The sequence below is a fragment of the Bos grunniens genome, chromosome 20, assembly GCF_055505025.1.
Source record: "Bos grunniens cultivar Pamir isolate PY7600 chromosome 20, Bosgru_T2T1.0, whole genome shotgun sequence".
In the NCBI taxonomy this organism is placed as follows: domain Eukaryota; kingdom Metazoa; phylum Chordata; class Mammalia; order Artiodactyla; family Bovidae; genus Bos; species Bos grunniens.
This window is the reverse complement of record NC_141184.1, coordinates 23029476-23048441: the sequence shown is the minus strand read 5'-3', so window position 1 is coordinate 23048441 and position 18966 is coordinate 23029476. Positions and strand designations below refer to the sequence as shown.

The 18966-nt window shown below is 35.0% G+C and overlaps 1 protein-coding gene across 2 annotated transcripts in view; it reads left to right on the top strand.

The window, feature by feature from the left end:
* The first annotated feature begins 1001 nt into the window (after positions 1 to 1001).
* The window catches only part of CDH10 (cadherin 10), a 186484-nt gene continuing 168519 nt past the window's right edge, over positions 1002 to 18966 (top strand). For both annotated transcript variants that reach the window (XR_015149192.1, XM_086362522.1), the window contains exon 1: positions 1002 to 1307. The gene's annotated coding sequence lies outside the window, so the exon portion shown is untranslated. The remainder of the gene's footprint in view (positions 1308 to 18966) is intronic.

Genomic DNA, 18966 nt, shown 5'->3' with positions numbered 1-18966 from the left:
TTTCTGAGCAGTAGTATGTATTCTAAAAAGTTATCTTCATAATCCTCCCTCAGCTTTACAGTTATTTTTATATTATATTATTATTTTATAGTATGTTAATGTAATTTATTTATTTAAAAAGGAATCTACATGAAGCCAGAAAAATATAAAAACGCTCATTATTTTGTGGAGCTATACTGACATCCTTTGGTAAGGTTTTGGTTGATTCCAATTTAATGTCGAGATAAATAAATAGAGCGATGAACATTTAGATGGTTAAGTAAACAGAACCACCCAAATGTATTATCTACCCTCCTCCCCCCACGTTCGGGCATGACACTCAAGTTTCTGAGAAAAAAAGTTAAAAAGAAGAAGAAGAAAGGAGACGATGTCCAGCCCCAAATCTAAATATTTTAATAGCATTAATTGCATATTTACATCATGAATAAAATATTCTATCCGTAAAATCAAAAGGCAAAGCAGGTAAGATTAAGCAGAAAAGACTAGCTCACGAACATCCCCAAACGACGAGTAAGGTATGTTCTCCTATGACCATAAGCGATAAAAAAATAAGGTATTTGAAGAACCAAGGAAAAGAAAGTTCACTGAAAGCAAAAATAAATAATAATTTAAACCGCAACCAAAATCACTCCGGTAACGATTCAGATCTGGTTGCAATTTGACTTGGCACTCGCTTCATGGATTTCGGCGATCTGGAGTTAAGGATGGTGCAGGGATATATATGTCAGATGAAGAAGAAGTATCTATTAAAAAAGAATTGCGAGAAGTAGTCCCGTTCTTGAGATTGTATTACGGACACAGCCAGATTAGATCGGGCTGATTACTTTAGCCTTGAAACAGAGAGTCTTTCTGCCCTGCGGGGGAGGGGACGCCTTTCATCCGAAGCCCTCCTCTCGGATGCGCCCTCCCCTCGCATTCACTTGCAAATCGCTGTGTGCGAGCAAAAGCCAGCACTTCCCAGTCTCTAACCTTCCCATGGCGAGTGCTGCAGCTCTATCAGCAGAACCTTTCTCTCCGAGTGAGGAAGGGTTTTTCCCCCCTCCTTCCTTTTCTTTTCTTTTTTTTCCCCCCTTAATCAGAAGCACTGAATGAAAGCCAATCAGAGAGAACTCGCCCCCCGGTTTCTTCGGTTCCCTGCCGTCCAGAGTTAAAAGTGATGCTGAGAGAAAGCTTGAGTTAGATTGAAGTAGAATCAGTGATAGGAAATAACAGCCGAAAACAAACAAAAAGGGGATATAGTGACAATTTCTCCAGGGTTATTTTGGCTGGAACCAACTTCCGTTATCCAGAAGCTGATTAAAAAAAAGGTAGGAAGATTTCATCTCTCTCTCTCTCTTTTTTTTCTAACTCCCTTAAGGTCTCTTATTTTCTCTCCCTGGGGGAAAATGTTTGTTTTTAAGTTGTATTCAGCAGTTATTTTCAAATAATTATCTTTAATATGTAAAAAAATTACTAAGCATAAAACTATATATTGTATTCTAGAAACCACTGCTTTGAATAGCTGAAGAGGTAATGTGAAACTGGATAAATTATATATTTATGCTCAACAGTGGGTCATGTTGTTAGAGTTTGTGAATTCATTCACTCTGATCAAATGCTAAAAATATATTATGGGCGGTAATTTGTTATTCTCATGCTTGTTCATCTTAATGTTAAAAATCCCTTGAAGAGAAGATTGTTGCTTTGAACTCTATCATTGAACATTACTTTGCATTCCATATGAATGGATCCCCTCTGCACTTATTTATAGTCATAGTTCATTGTAGGTTCAATATAAAGAGAAATGACAGGCAGAAGACAGATTCCTTGAACCTGTCAATGGTCACTAAGCATCTACATAAATAAGAAAGATTGGCATTTATCAGAAATAGAATAGGCATAATTCCTAGATTCGCATTTTGTGTCTGAGTCAGAAGTATGAGAGAGGAAAGATGAAGAGGGGAGATGAAATGCATGTAGTCAGCAGTTGCAGCATTTATTGTCTCTGCTGCAATAAAATCCATATTTTATGTGGTGTTAAATTAATGCAGCACATTGCAAGACTAAATGCATGTCCCCAACAAGTAACTATTGATAGCACTGTAAGTATGGGCAAAAGCAGTAGTCTGAAAGTGTTTTCCTGTCAATGCAATAAAAACCTACCATCTCCTTATCATTAAAAAGAGGAGTCTACAGGTGCAAAGACAAACATCAATTTTAAATTGACCTCTTGTCTTTTGCTTCCAAAAAACAGATCTATTTCCTGTAATTGTGGTTCTTTATTCCAGTAAAATCTTTTATTATTCGAAACTGCACATGTCTTACTCTCAGCTGTTCGGAGATGCATGTTTTCTTTTCTTTTTTTTTCTTGTTGTTGTTGTTTTCTTGAAGGATTTCTATTAAAAATAGTCTGTCCCTCTGCTGCTGACAACTGGTAAACCTCAATGTATATGTTAGTAGACTTTCTCCCTCCGCAGCATCTTCCTCTGGGTCCTCCTTTAAAATGTAACTACAAGAGCTTCTCTGTGGTGAATAACACTTGGCAAGAGTGTGCTCATTTTTTAGGTCTGGTATGGTGAGGATTTTTAATTAGTAGAACTTTCATGAAAACATTATGTCACTGACAAGAGCTCTAGATTCATTTTTAAAGTGATGAAGAAAATAGGAAGAGGGCTGTATCATAGAGAAAGAGGTAAATGACAAGTTGTATAGCTAATCTTCTTGCCCTTCTCCCTACAGCATAATAAAGGTGGCACGTTTGTATTCAATGTGTAATGCATAAGGAAATAGTGATTTATTGGAAGTGGGGGTGGGCTGTGGAGCAAAGGCATTGGAGTATGTTCCGATCTAAGCAGAGTGTGTTTGTGGCTTAGGAACATAACAAATACAGATTCATTCTGATCATGAAAACATAAAGAAATGCTTCTTTCATTTGCTTTCACTTAAAAAAATTTTTATGTGTTTTTAAAGTATGAGTCAATGCCTGCTTTCATTAAATCAGATACTTCTTTGGTTTCAAATACTTGCTGCTAACAAATTGACTTCCCTAGTGAATGCGTTTGTCTTTTCTGACTCCAATCAAAGAATAGAATTCCATACACTTAGAAGCCTGAAAGGAGGTGGGGGGGGAGAGAGAGAAATCCCAGGGACTTATGAAAGGAGCACATAATCTGTATGGCATCCACATATGCATGTATATGTGTGAGGTCAGTGGTCAGATTGCTTGATTCCTGATTAATACTTCAGGTGATAGACCTAGATGTTTATAAAACCTAGCTGTTTATTGATAAGAATGGTACTATACAGGCATCAAATTTAGTATTATGCTGTTATATTTTCACCTACACTAAGATTTTCTAAAAGGAAAAAAAAAGATAGAAAATTGACTTTGTATCTAGAGAGATATACATACTGACAAAATATTAAGAAACTTAGTGTATTGGAAAGAGGCTTTTTTTGCTTGAAAGAGAGTGTTTGAGACTGAAAAGGTTAATTCCAGCTGTGTGAACTCTGTTCAGAGTCTATAATGCATTTTTTGATCTTCATTTAATAATACATGTAAACAAATGACGGAGGCAAAGTGTGTATTATCTGGGGGATTCTGGACATATGACTTATTTCATATGTTTCTTAACCTACTTTGCAGCAAGTGATAAGCCAGTGCTCCTGGAATATGTCATTTTTATACCAAATCATTCCGCTAGGCTGCAGCACAGGAACAGCCTTCGCCCTAATGATGCTGAATCAGCAGCAAAGTGAACCATATTTTAAGTGTTATTATAGGTAATAGCGTTGCATAGTAAGCAATTAATACAAAGCAGGGCTGTAAAACCAACTACCTCTAGTCTAGCCCTTGGGTTTCGAAAGCATTGTCCATAATTATTCTTTTTTCTGCTTTGCAAATTACATTCTAATACTGTTGCCACATTAAGAAGTACTCATAAAATACTGAAACAACAAAGTATTAAGTAGAGAAATATACAACTGATTTATGCCAATCATAAGTTATTGTACGCAGCTATTTGGTCTCCAGGTTCCAGGTTCTATTTTTGAAAACTCCACTTTTTATTAACCCAAAATCGTATCTGGAATAGGGCTTCAAAAAAGTGACTTCACTCACCATATTATGTTTAACAGTCGTGTCTGAAACAGGCTGAAGTTAAAACCCAAGTAGAAAAAAGGTGCCCTTATTCTAGTTAGGCTTATACTGAGCAATGGTGGTCTCAATTAGGCCTTGTATTAAGTGTGTGGTCCCTATTATGAATATTTTGGAAAAAAATCTGAGTCCAAAGAATAGCTTATGAATTTACAATTGAGAAATGCAAGTTAGCATAAAAATGATTTTCCTTTTCTTCACAAAGTGAGTTCATGAAGAAAATTTTATTTTTTCATAATTACAGTAACTATAATAGGCAGATAGAAAAGCCCTGAATTTAAACATATTAAAGTCTGCCTTTCCCCCCCCCCCTCTAATTAAAGCATTTGAAGTATGTCTACAGAATAGTGGTATAACAGCCCATACTTTTACATCTAATAATATTCAACACTCAAAATTACAGATATTTTTATCACACATCTGAATGAAAAAATTTCAATCAACAAGGAGCGTCTGTTTTCTAAGATAACGGTATCAGCTCGGGGTCACCTCTTTCCTCTTCTATTCTTATCCTACAGCAGCTTCACCTCACTTGATGTTTCAGTATGAGACCTCGAGCCTTTTTATAATCCGATTGTGCTGTCTTTCGTAAGGGTATCTAAAACCAATGAGGCCATTTTTGCCTTTGCCATACCTTCTTTGTCCAAGTAACTCAAGAGGCAAACATTGTAAGAAAATCACATCTATCACATTAAAAGATATATATTTCTGGGAATGCATTATTTTAATGTCATATTAGCATTGATTGGTTAAAATTATGTTTCAGCATAACTTTTGCTTAACTCTTTATTATCAGTGCAACTTCTCACAAAAAAAAAGTAACTTGATTTTTTTTTTTTTTTTAGAGAATAAAGGTGCTTTGTTTTCACCAAAGTCTTTTTACTTTTATCCTATGTCTCTCTTGCCATACATGTGATTTTCCCTATATCAGTAAGAGATATTTGTTAAATATCACCATATTGGTGATGGATTTAAAGAAAGGGAAAGCTGAAAATTGAATAAGAATGAGTAAAATAGCATTACATTTTATGATATAAAGTGCAACATTCCTTGAGAATAATGACTGTGGGAGGCTGAAGTGCCTTCATATAGCAGTCCCTTATAATAGAGGGAATATATCCTTAGAGAGTTTGTCAGTAGCAGTATAAGCACTTCATCAAACCATGTGATCTCAGTGTTAAGCACCCCCTGCTTTTGTTGTTTTAGGAAGCAGCCTTGATACTACATACCCTAAATGATGCAGAAATATAGTTTAACAACACTTTCAGTTTCAGGACAGGATTAAGCAATAGGCTATCTGGGATAATATAACAACATTGCTTCACAACAGGAAATTCAGTATTAAAGGATGTGTCAAAGCATTTCAGAGCCCTACTGATTTCTCTTTTCCATTCTCGCCCCCATCACCTCCTTCTCCCTCTCCCATTTCTTCTCCCTTCCTGCCTTCTCCTCTTCTTCAATTTAGGACAATTACAAACATCTTTGAATGAGTTTTCTCTTGAGCTTTTTTTTTTTTTTTATCCTATTGGAAATACAATTTCTGTAAATCTTGTGATTTTTATGGTCAGTATTCTATCATCTGCCACATTATACATTGGATTTATTATATTATCCTTTGCATTATACCATAAACTATATGACAGTTCAGTTGACTAGAGCGTGTCCTTTCAAATGAAAGCAATTTTTATAAACATTATAACACCTAGGCGTTTAAGGAATTGAAATTGGCACCAATGTAGTTTACTGCAGTAGCAAGCAAAGTATGGGAATTCAACATTTATTAATGAAATGACTTCTCTAACGTATCAGAATGTGGAATGCATAGGCATGAGTTATTATACTTAGTGCATCAGTTATTGATTGGGAATCTTTGTTGATTTACTGGAACAGAGGATATTGAAACAGTTTGAAAGAGACTTGACTTTAGACATAAATTAAACATCAGTTGCATTCATTAGATATGTTGGTTCTTCTTTGTTGCAAAATAAAGATATTACCAGGGTGTAATGTAAAAATGTAAGCTGATTTAAAAATAAGCAAATGTCTATTCTAGATATTGTAAAGAATTGTCATTGTTCCTACTTCTTTCCAGTTGAAAGTCTGGGAAACAAAAACCATAAAAATAATCGTTTTTCCTGGTAGCTCAGCTGGTAAAGAATCAGCCTGCAGTTCAGGAGACCCTGGTTCGGTTTCTGGGTCGGGAAGATCTGCTGGAGAAGGGATAGGCGACCCATTCCAGTATTCTTGGGCTTCCCTGGGCTCAGCTGGTAAAGAATCTGCCTGTAATGCGGGAGACCTGGATTTGATCCCTGGCTTGGGAAGATACCCTGGAGAAGAGAATGGCTACCCACTTCAGTATTCTAGCCTGGAGAATTCCATGGACCAGCCCATGGGATTGCAAAGAGTTGGACACAACTGAGTGACTGATCAAATTAAGCAGATCATGTAGGTGATTTAAATAATCAGTAAACCGAATAAAGTAAGTGTTTTGACTTGGGTTATTCTAGTAATTCTCTGCTATGTTCACATGGTATTTATAAACACAAGAATTGAAGTCGAATTTTGGCATAGTTATTTGAGTAGATCAAAGGCTATCAATGTATTTGCCTAGGCTATTGAGTGCATTTTTGCATAATGCTAGTATAAGTTTAAAAAATGTGACTGATTCTCCTCTTTTTTGTGACTCATCTCCTAATAAAATCAGGTTAAGTCAACTCCATTTGATACCCATTTTAACTTCTGGGATTTTTAAAAGGAAATGTAAAGAATGTTTCCATAACTCTTGCATCAGACTTCAAATTTAGATGAAGTACCATAGTGTTTCTTGATAATTTGACTTCTTAGCACCAAGTTGAAATTAATAGCCTCATATATAGATTGACTTGAAAGCATTTGAACTATCTAAGGGCCTTTAATGATTTTGTGTATACCATGTAAATCTAACTGTGCTGCTCGGTGGCATTTGACTCTTTACGGCCCCATGGACTGTAGCCCACCAGGCTCCTTTGTCCATGGATTTTCCAGGCAAGAATACTTGAGTGGGTTGCCATTTCCTTCTCCAAATCTGAGTGTATAGTATATTAATTAATTATTTCTTAAAATTATTTAAATATAATTTAATATAAATATTTAAATATAAAAATATTTTTAAAAATAGACCAGAGATTAAGATTTATGACCTCAAACTTGCTGGTTTCAATCTAATACTAATAAAATAAAGACTATGAATTGCATATTCTTTTCATACTAACAGTGAAATTTATTTGCTTTAGAAGTGACACAAAGAAAAGGTCCCATTGGGATAAAATCAGGTGTATATCAACTTATTTCATCAAATTGAGTACACAGTGACTATCAGCCTAGTCAAATATAATATTTTGTTTTACTTCTTTCTGAAGCATTCTAAATTGGAGGTGATTCCTGTTCTGTAGCCTTGGTACCAGAGTGACTTTTTAACGTGTAGTCTCAGAGAGTGAAAACCAGAAAGGTACACATTTATTCTGTCTGCATCTAGCTTCCTAAATTTGAATAAAATCCTTTCCCAGTGAATAAGTACCTATGGAAAGTCTTTATTGCTTTATCCACTCCCTTCAACAAGGCTTCAGTTAGTCTTTTGGAGATTTGTTGAAAATTGAATGCCAGCTCCAGGCAAATAATACTTATAAGTACCCTTTTCTATTTCCTTTTTTTTTTTTTTTCCTTTTATTTATTTTTTCCTGATTGAGTGAAGAATGGAGATTTTCTATAGAATTTCTATATTTTAACCTACCTACCAAGTTTTTGGATAGATGCATTTTAAAGAGAGCTATGTTTTTCTAAGATTCTCTTCTGCCTTTAAAATATGCTCTAATTTTTCAGTATTTACTAACTAGATAGTTCTACATCAGATACAAGTATTCACTTTTAATACTAAAAAAATTACTGGGGCAATGAAATGTCCCTAATATCTAAGTTAAGAAACATGATTTCTTGGCTAGACTTAGAGTTGGATTGTCCTTCATAATTGAGTATCTGAACAAAGTAGGTAAAAAAACATGTTTTCTTTTTTAAGACAAAGCTATGCCAGAGAAGGCAATGGCACCCCACTCCAGTACTCTTGCCTGGAAAATCCCATGGATGGAGGAGCCTGGTAGGCTGCAGTTCATGGGGTCACTAAGAGTTGGGCACAACTGAGTGACTTCACTTTCACTTTTCACTTTCATGCATTGGAGAAGGAAATGGCAACCCACTCCAGTGTTCTTGCCTGGAGAATCCCAGGGACGGGGGAGCCTGGTGAGCTGCTGTCTATGGGGTCACACAGAGTTGGACACGAATGAAGTGACTTAGCAGCAGCAGCAGGTCAGTGTTAGGTATATGACCTCTCCTGGACATCCAGTCTAGTGGAGATGTGAAGTTAGAGAAATGGCAACCACAACCTTGACCTCAGAGCAAAGACATTTATTCACCATTTTATAGGTAAAGCGTGAATCCAACCAGTTTCTAGGCAGATTCAAGATGAAAAAAGTGTTAATGATAAAAGCCTTATTTCCTCTAGAAGCAAACTGAAGCACACATATAAACCACTGCCCCCCAAAAAAATTCTTAAGAGAAATGTTCTATTGTTAATAGTGTTAACAAACTAAATTATTATGATGAAAAATTCATGATCATTAATTTAACTGTGTTTTGATTTTAAACTATCATATATACTTAAAATATGACTGTCTAGTACATGTATACCATTTTTATTTTGCCTTTTACTCAGTAAATTTAAATGATCTCCTGGGTATCTAAACAATCTTTTTCTTAGCTTCTAAGTAACTGTATTCATTTTGGGGAAAGTTCTATCAGCCAATCCCTTAGTGCCACACCCAGAGGCTCAATCTAATATAAATTTTGTGCCTGAGGAAAAGAGGTTTTCATGTGAGATGTTCACAATAAATATCATATAATTTATAATAGAAATCAGTATTTATGTTCTCAATGTGTCAATTACCGTGGAAAAGTGGTAAATTAGCAGAATGTCATTGGGCAGTTACCTATTCCTCCACCTAACACAGATTCTTTAATTTTTATTTTCTTTAATGCAAACTACCTAATAAACTTCTCAGTATCTTATTTAATTATTTCATTTTTCTGTTCACTATTCTTTAAGTGCCTACCATTAGCCAGACTGTGCCAGCAGCCAGAGATATAAGATTGAAGAGAGAGAAAGACAAAACAAAACCTTTTTTGCATTGAGGTGGGTTGTGCTGATGGTTCAGATGGTAAAGACTCCATCTGTAATGCTAGGATACCTGAGTTTGATCCCTGGGTAGGGAAGATCCCCTGGAGGAGGGCATCTCAATCCACTCCAGTATTCTTACCTGGAGAATCCCAGGGACAGAGGAGCCTCTCAGGGTACAATCCATGGGGTCGCAAAGAGTCAGACATGACCAAGTGACTGACACTTTCACTTTCATTGAATAATTACTCACATTATTTGGTATTATATTCTAGATTTGATTAATACAAGAATGATGAGTATCAGTTACTTTTCAGATGATAATATGAGGCTCTAATCTCATTTACTTTTTTAAGCCATATTGTTGTATTCAAGGCCACATGACATCATTCAGGAAACTATCAAAATAAGTAAGTAGATTAGTCCAAGATACATTTTTGAGGTTTGACAGAAAACAGCAAAATTCTGTAAAGCAATTATCCTTCAATAAAAAATAAATTAATTAAAAAAAAAAAAGATTCATTTTTGTGTAACCTCAGGTTCAGTCTGTGGAGGCCTGAGGGTGGGTTCTGAGTTGGAGCTTCAGTTAGGGGCAGTCATGGTAGTTGGTGATCCATGTTTGAGCTTTATGTGTACAATAGCCAATTGTCGTCTTGCAGCAAGGCCTCAAATTTGAGACTAACATTCCAATCCTAAACAAGAAGCCCAAATGAAAAGCCAGCATATCTGAAAACCGGATAAATCCTCAAATTATATTGCTAAAAATTCTTAGGAACAAAAGTTTCCACACCCCCACAAGTAATTAAAATATTCACTACATAGAAGCCACTGAGTTTCAAAGTTGGTCACTCTGTCAAAAAGTTTGTTCCATATTATGTCATTTAATAGAGAGATAACACAATCATAATGCTATATGCCAGAAGCACTGAGATTGCTTTTCTTAATAAATATAGTAACTCTTACCTAAATATACTCACAAAAACTTTTGATGGATAAAAACATGAAAGGTGGCACCCAACTGGGTTCAAACCCTGTGTCACTTACCCTGTATTTAATATTCCTGGTAGTTTTTCAGCTGTAAAGTGGAGTTAATAATTGAACTTCTGTGATAGTACAGTTGCCATGATGGTAAGAAACAATAACTCTAAAGTACTAACAATTCCTGTCACATAATAGGTGTTCTAGTGCTATGTATTATTATTACCTATTATTCTATTGGCATTGTTATGACTTATCTGTAAATTTATGTGACCTATGCTTTTTCATTGAGTATGTTGTATTTTAACCATAGCATGTGATGCAACTTGTATTTAACATGTATCATGTAATGATAATTTTGTGTTTATGTTCAGGTGAAAGCTACATAACATTTTAAGTCTGATTTCATCACTAATTCTACCGCCAATATCATAGATTTCTCCTTCCAGATTTTTTGTTTGTTTATGAAATGGGAGTTTGAACCATATGATTTCCAAGGACACAGTTTATCTATTGTTCCAACTGGAAAGGGCTAATACAATCTATTGTGAAACTGGAAAGGACTCAATATATTACTGTTAAAATGCTGTCATTCCCTAATGATTGTGAAAGTGTCAAGAGAATGTAACCTGAAAACTTCAGCTTCTACATTCTCAGAATCACATTCAGTTAACTGTGTGAACTAGGGAATTAATGGATACAAGTTTTGAAAATGATGTGAAGGACCTAAAAAGGGGACAGAGGAGGGAGAAAACATTAGAAAGATGGACACTAAGTGTTGTGAGTTCCATAAGCCGCATAAACTCACTCAGGTGAAACATGAACCGTTTCTGAATATACTGCAGTAATGATTCCTTTCACAGATTCTCCTTCTTGAGGTCAGAGTAATGAAAATTAGAACGAGAATGATGAACAGAGTCAGTGCATTGCAGAAATAATCCCATTAAAGTTTTGATACCTATAAATCTCAAGAATAGTTCTGCAGTCTGTATTACAAGCTGAAAGGTCAGTGGGTCAGAAAGACTATATTACAAGCTGAAAGACTAGGTTCAAGAAACCTTGTGATAGAGACAGCATCTGCTGCAAAATGTGAAAATTTTAACAGATTTTACCTATATAATTCATTTTTTTAAATTCTTCACATTTAAGGATATATGAGAATCAATTAAAAATAACTTTTTTAGGCCTTTTTGTGATTCTATTTAATATGGCTATTAAAAAGTCTCTGGAATTACATAAAGAAATCAGGATATTAAGATTAAAAAATATACACCTCTGTGAGTCCATAAGCTCCTCTCTCTTTAAAAGTTCATTTTAAAAATCAAGGATTACGTCACATTTTTTATTTTTCAGTTTTATTTATAATTCAAGATCAATTATGTTTAATTTAGAAATTAACATATTTAAAGAATAAACTTAGCACTTTAATCCACCCACATGTAGAGGTTAGGTGAGTCATAATAGAGACTACTAAACCTAGCCAACAAATACAGTTTTGTGAACAAAGTAAAGATAATTCTCATTTTTTATCTTAGCTATATATTTAAATTTATTACATATTTGTTTACTACTTAATCAAAGACACAGTTTCCATATCATCTTCTTTAATGCTGTGGTCACTTAATTGTTTTGTCATGGCTTCACTGTAATATTTGACTAAATGATTTAACTTTATGGCTGATTAATTAGAATGGCTATATTTTAATTTAGCCATTCTAATTAATCAGCCATAAAGTTAAATCATTTAGTCAAAATAAGTCAAAATATATAATAAGATATATTTTATTTTACTTGATTTTCTAAAGACATGCACATTAGACCCAAGGGCTAAACATTAGGCATTATTTTCCTTTAGTTGTAAAATTCTTTATGCAAGAGAAAAAGTTTATTAATTTGCATATGTATTTCTTTTTACTTATTTGGGAATCAAGTGAGAATAAAGAAGTGCAAAACTATAGCAGAAATTAATTTTAAAACCTAAGAAATGAAATGTCGTACATGTATATAGACTAAATCGTTTCCTTTCAAAATCCATCAAATTCTTCAAGGTTTTCAGCCATTTAATGTGTTTTGAAAGACTGCATTTGAAAATAATATAAATTCTACCTAAAAACTTAATCAAAATGTTGAAATGAGTTTATATTTCTGAAGTATTGACCCATTTTTAGGGTAAATTGTTGCTCATTATTTCTGGTAAAATTCTGTTTGCCTTACAAGAGGTAAAACATACTTAGGTGTTTGGAGCCACCTTGTGGCTGTCTCATAGTATATTAGAGAACGTTCCCTCTCCAGATTCTCTCCAACTGAAGGTTGCACTTGGGAGCATTGAAATCAACATTGTGAACTTATATTACGGGCTTTACAATAGCATTACAAATGGTTCTTGTTTAGGCTGATGCAACTTCATATTTACATGTCTACATGAATTACAAAAATATTGTTTTTCAGAAGTCTAACAAAAATATTTTAACCAACCCTTTTGAGGCAATATATAATTTTTAAACTAAAATATATTTTTACTGTGCAGCTGCAAGTCGACTCTAATGACTCCTTACACATTTCACATTCTCAAAGCAAAATTCCATCCAGCATCCTTTGGTTTCCAACACAAAGAAACCAGGGGCTATGTTACTGTGATTTTTGCATTTTGTAAAACTTAAATATAAATATTCAGCCTGCATGAGAAGCATGGGACTGCTGCCAATAACCCCTGGTCGTTGAATGTGTTTTTCAGGAGGCTCACTGGAAATTCAGAGGGGCAAATTGTTTGCTCTCCTTTTACATAAATATTAGGATATTTATAATTTGTATAGTGCAATGTATATATTCACCAAATATATCTTTTCTAGGTATTTTGTAACCTAACACAGGAGAGCAAGGCCCATGGTTACTGCTTGTCTTATAATTTTACAAGGAAGTGCCTGAATTTAGAAATAAAACAATACTATTATTTGCTTGAAATTCAGAATAGTCACTTTTAGAGTTTTAAATCCAGAGCTTTCATTGATTTATTACATGGTCTTACTCTTCACTATGTAATTTATTATCTGAGGACAAAAATTTAAAAAAAATTGATCACCCATAGCAGTAGATGAGCATAAGTTCTCTAATTTATTGCTAAGTCTATAGCTTAGACTTAGCTTATAGTTTCTCCCTCTCTCCCTCCCTCTCTCTTTCCATGTATCTCTCTTTCTAGACATACTTGGTTACCATCATAAACTATTACCGTTCATCATCATCATCATCATTAAAACCTTGGTGAGACTTCAGTTCCAAGACTGGACAACAAAGAGTCTAGTCACATTTACAGGCTCCAGTGTGAACAGCTCCTAAATTGCCTCTCTTTGGGGGCACTGGGATGATTAACTGATTAACTTTAAATGGATGGAGATTAATGGAAATTGAAGACAAATTGATAAAACAGCAAAAATCTTGTGAATATTATCTGTATGTTCTGCATTAAAGCCATGAGTTGTCCATCTTTACGAAGGAAATCATTTTCTCTATTTTTAACATGCTAGACTGCCTCTTAATGTAAAACAAGTGGTCAGAGCCTATCATTTCTCATGCACAGCCCAACAGTCTGACTGAAAGCAAAGATTATTTTGCTTCCCATTAACCCACATTCCCTCTGTCAACAAATGTGCTTCTACTCTAAGAGAAGAGATATTGCTGTTGATTTGCTTTATTCTCAAAAGACTGATAGGGTTTTCATTCAATGCAATGGTTCACACTGTGTAATTTAAAAATATTAATATATAAAGTATATATTTCAATTCAAAAGGGAGACAGAAATTGAAATTGATGTATTTAAGAGATTAAAAATGTTTAAAGTTTAGAAGAATTCTTGTGATGATGTCATATTCATTCACATTTGATTTCTAGATTGGGAAGATCCCCTGGAGGAAGAAATGGCAACTCCTTCCAGTATTCTTGCCTGTAAAATCTCATGGACAGAGGAGCCTGATTGGCTACAGTCCATGGGGTCTCAAAGAGTCAGACATGACTTAGCAACTGAGCACAGTTATTGCTATGGCAAAGTCTTTTTTGCAAAATGAATAGTAAATGAACAATCATAGATATCAAAAGAAACATATAGAACTCTTTCCTCTATTGAGTAAGAACCAAGAATTAATCCAAGACACTTTAGCCACATTTCTAAATTCCTTCTCAATTTTAGTCTAAAACATAGCATATCTATTTACCCAAGATAATTTAGCCTCAAGTGATAAGGGAGATTTCTGTAATTAACCATGATCCTGAGATGATTTTTAAACCTCTTAAAATTTTCTTCACTGTCCTAGAGCTAAAAATTCATTGTCAATGATCTTGTCTCCTCCACGCCCAATATACTTACTTGACAAATCTATTTAATTCTAACCGTATAACAAATATAAAATTGGTATTTTTAAAATTTCAATTCAATACTACAGGAGAGGTTAAAATTACATCTTTCCTTCACAATTCAACCATATTTTAGATTTCTTAATACATATTCCAGGGTTTGCTAAGAACTTTGAGAAACAGTTGTAAATCATACGATCCCTTCCTCAATGAGATGAAAATACTGTAGGAAAGAGCAACATTTAAAGGTTAATATGTTGTAAATTACTTCCTTGGTGGCTCAATTGTAAAAATTCACCTGCAATGCAGGAGACACAGGAGAGACAGATTCAATACTTTGGTCAGGAAGATCTTCTGGAAGAGAAAATGGCAACCCACTCCAGTATTCTTGCCTGGAGAATTCCATGGACGGAGGAGCCTGGTAGACTGTAAATTAGTGTTTTGCTTGTAGGATGGGTGAAATTTTAGGGGGATGTAGACAGGGGAACATGGAAATTTAATCCTAGGGGAGGCTTGAAAGGTGAAATTATGTAATTGCTTATTAAGAGATGAAATTAATGAAACAAGAAACATAACTTTCTGCATATCCAAAGACCTCTTAACCATTCTTCTCTTTTTTCCCTCTGAAAGTCAAAGTATCAGTTGTTCAGTTGTGTCCAACTCTTTCCAAACCCATGGACTGTAGCCCACAAGGCTCCTCTGTCCATGGAATTTTCCAGGCAAGAATACTGGAGTGGGTAGCCATTCCCAGTTCCAGGGATCTTCCTAAAATATATTTTTCTTAATTTATTTTTCATATAATTGTTAATTCAATAATACTTATCAGTTTTCCATTGTGGAGAAGGAAGCATGTTTACAACCAAGATGTGATGGAAAATAAGTCATATTCAGACTTTTTGTCTTCTTTCTTCTTCTCTACAGGAGAGACAATCAAAACGGAAGCTACAGTATAGCCTGGTACTGGCAAGGAACAGTGTCAGCACAGGGCACTATGACATTAAAGACGTGGGCATATGCCATTGTCTGAGTGCAAGAAAGGGCTCTTTCAGGGAGGAGATTAAAGCTAAGCCCTTAGAACTGTGACATTCTGTGTATGTGATCACTAGCTCAAAAATCCTTCTGCACAAGTTCATTTTGAAAGATATTGTTACCTAGTGGTAAATTCTCACTCCAGAGTTGGGCAGATGTACGTATTCTGGTCTACTTGAGAATCTTGGCCAAGATATTTAATCTAGCTAAGCCTCAGTTTCCTTGCCTGAAGGATGGGATCAACTGGCTACTTCTTAAACCTGCTGAAAGTATTAAATGTAACTATACTCATGAAGCACTTAGTAGAATTAACAAAGAAAACAAAAGACAACCTATGGAATGAGAGAAACTGTTTGCAAATGATGTGACTGTCAAGGGATTAATCTCTAAAATATACAAAAGCTCATACAACTCAGTATCAAAACAACAATAACAAAAAAAGGAAAATAAAAAAGGACAGAAGGTCTAAATAGACATTTCTTCAAAGAAGACATATAGATTGCCAAAAGGCACAAGAAAAGATGCTCAACATACTACTTATTAGAAGAATGGCCATATATATATTTAAATTTTTGCTGAATGATTTGAATGTGCACACCAGAAAATTAATTGCAACTAGAAATTGTTATACTGTTTTTTATGTCTGAATCCATACACTAATTCTAAAATCAATTTTTAAAAAGAAGTTTTCATAAATACATTTACAGTATATTCTGGTGCATTAAAGGGGACATTACTCATTTTGAAATATGCAGATTCTTATTTCATTCCTTTTGACTCGTTTTATAGTCACTTATTGGAGAAGGAAATGGCAACCCATTCCAGTATTCTTGCCTAGAGAATCCTGTGGCCAGAGGAGCCTGGTGGGCTGCTGTCCATAGGGTCATGTAGAGTCGGACACGACTGAAGTGACTTAGCATGCATGCATGCATTGGAGAAGGAAATGACAACCCACTCCAGTGTTCTTGCCTGGAGAATCCCAGGGACGGAGGAGCCTGGTGGGCTGCCCTCTCTGGGGTCGCACAGAGTTGGACGCGAGTGAGGCGACTTAGCAGCAGTAGCAGCATAGTCACATATTGGTTTAAGCACATATATACAGCGTTTTATGTTGTACACTGAAATGAATATAATAGACTAAGTAAAAAGCATTGTTATTGATAAACAAAATAGCACAGGCTGTGAAATCTAAGCATTAAAATGACTCTAAACCAGTCAGTGTTAGGATTCATTAGTATAAGTCAGAAAGCTGAAGTAATGGGGGAGAGGAAATTGTTACTTGACCTTGGCTTGGAAGATGTATAGAGTGTGTGTAAAGGGCAGGCATTATAGAACTTATGCCTCTATGAGCAACGGCAGGAACAAACATGGGGGTATGGTTGCTCACTGAAGAACCAAAGTGGGTCTATGCTGAAGAACTATATTTGTGAAGAAACTTATAATTGGGTTAAGGAGTTTACATATGATTTAAAAGTTCATTAAAACACCCTTTTTAAAGCTCATTTAAAAAGATATTCTTTTACCGTTAGCTCAACCAAAAAACTGTTGTCTCCCCAAGGAAAGCCAACCTGAGAATGCCAGTATAATTGTGCTAATAATACCATATCTGATTCTGCCCATTCTCCATCCCTAACAATAGTGCTCAGTTGCTCAATCTTGTCTGACTCTTTGCAACACCATAGACTGTAGCCTGCCAGGCTCCTCTGTCCATGGAATTTTCTAGGCAAGAATACTGGAGTGGGTTACCATTTCCTCCTCCAGGGGATCTTCCCAACCCAAGAATCATACTCACATCTCCTGAATTGGCAGACAGATTCTTTACAACTGAACTAATATTCTCATATGTGCTCTCAAATACATATATGCTGTGAGTTATCATTTGATGTCTGCTATTGTCCTCCACTTCGTATATAGTTCCTCAAGGTTGATTGCTCTCTAACATTTTCTCCTACTGATAAAAATGTGATTTTCTCTGATCTATGCTTGCTCATAATATTCTGATGTCTAAAGCTGATGGCCACGCTAATGAATTAGCATCTTTGATGTATCAGATAGTTTTGTTTAAATTCTCCTTTAATATAAGCTTATTTGTGTGATGGGATTATTTATATCAAACTCCATATTGTTTTGCTTTATTTCCTGAGGAAACTTGTTCTTAGTCTCATAACTAGTTATTGGCAAAATACAAAATAGAACTTTGTTATCATTACAAGGTTATGAGAATAATCAAATATTTCCTTACTTCAGAATGAAAGCTCAGACAATATTAATGTCATAACCTTACCTTCCTTTTTTTTATAATTAACTGAGATAACATATGCAATACAGTGTTATATGGTATACAGTATGTACTCTTAATATAATAATTAAAGCTATCATTGTGATTTCACTGTAATAATTATTTGTAAGAGATGTTATGTTATTACAGAGGTTTAAAGCAAATGATTAAATATTGATAATACCCATAATATAGATAACTGTCATTTATTGAGAACTTAATAAATGCTCTACACTGTACAGAATGGTTTACATCTATTATTTCTTTAAATCGCATGATAAAGGAAACAGGTAATCTTATAATCTCCATTTTATAAATGAGAGAACTGAGGTACAGAAAGTTTATATAACTTTCACAAATTACAAAGCTAGTGAGAGACCCAGAGTGCAGACTCTGAAAATATGGTTCCTGCTCTTCTATTCTTCACCTCTACCCCATATTTATGTAAGTCATGTGTGCATTCCTTCAAGGAGATGTATCATCTTTATTTCTACTCCTATTTTACTTTTTATAAAATTTCTATTTATTAATAACTTAATTTTATTACTTCAAAAATATGTTTTTCAATAAGATAAGGTGGCCCTCAGTTGTGTCCAAATATTTACCCCAGTTCAATTCCTGGGTCGGAAAGATCTGCTGGAGAAGGGATAGGCTACCCACTCCAGTATTCTTGGGCTTCCCTGGTGGCTCAGCAGGTAAAGAATCTGCCCGCAATGCGGGAGACCTGGGTTTGATCCCTGAGTTGAGAAGATCCTCTGGAGAAGGGAAAGGCTACCTACTCCAGTATTTTGGCCTGGAGAATTCCACCAACTATATAGTCCACAGCGTTGCAAACAGTCGGACACAATTAAGAAACTTAAACTTCACTTCACTTCACTTCAAGGTGGCACTAGTGGTAAAGAAGTTGCCTGCCAATACAGAAGACATAAGCGGTGCAGTAGATGTGGGTATGATCCCTGGGTTGGGAAGATCCCCTGCAGAAGGGAATGGCATCCCACTCCA